Source organism: Pteropus alecto, unplaced genomic scaffold, assembly GCF_000325575.1.
Source record: "Pteropus alecto unplaced genomic scaffold, ASM32557v1 scaffold8, whole genome shotgun sequence".
NCBI lineage: Eukaryota > Metazoa > Chordata > Mammalia > Chiroptera > Pteropodidae > Pteropus > Pteropus alecto.
This window is the reverse complement of record NW_006494609.1, coordinates 4,460,603-4,461,427: the sequence shown is the minus strand read 5'-3', so window position 1 is coordinate 4,461,427 and position 825 is coordinate 4,460,603.

Sequence of the window (825 nt, the reverse complement as noted above, 5' to 3'; positions counted from 1 at the left end):
TCTCCTTGGTTATTTGCTTTTAGGCTGTTTCTTGGTGGTACCATCTGAGCTGACCTCCTCCCTCCTTTCACCACCTCTGGGCCCAGCCCTCTTGCCAGATGCACATGTGAGACGTGTGCAGTGTGTGCCCTCTCAAGGTGGGACAGCTCTGTGTGGCCATGCCTGCCTCTAACTCTCCACACGGGGGCCCTAGAACAAGGGGCAGGTCGAGAGCATGACCTGGTGGTTGTGTGCTGCCAGGCAGGAGCAGGGCATGGGCCCTTCTTTTCTTATCTTCTGAGTTTCATCAGGGGTCCATCATGCCAGCCAGGGCATACTCATTATCTGGGCTCTGGAAATGAAAGGGGCCCCCAGCCTGGAGGAGCAGATTCTGGAATGCACTCCCTGCCCGAGAGGCCTCTGAGCCTCTAACCCAGAGCTCCCCACAGGCCTGGGATGCTCTCTCTAGGGTTAGGCCCTGTCCCCAGGCTGCCCTGAGAGGGGCAAGAGTTTAGACTCCTGTGTGTGGTTCAGTGGTTTGAGGTTTAAAACTCTTTAAGGATGAGGAGAAAGAACCTTTAGGAAATTCTTTTCTCACTGGACTCTGCAGCCCACAGAACTGGGGTGAGGGTGGGAGTCCCATAGGTGGAAGGAGCAGGCAGGCTCTGCAGCTGCTTCAGCCGGGGCTCAGGACCTCAGGAACTTGTTCCCTTTCCTCTGCACACCTAACAAGCAGGTTTCTGTTCCTCTCTTTCCACTACTTTTCACTTTTTGCTGCCTCCCCGGTGACATCCTATTTTCTCCCTAGAAAAAAACCTGCTATTTAGCTCAGGCCACCTCAGCAGG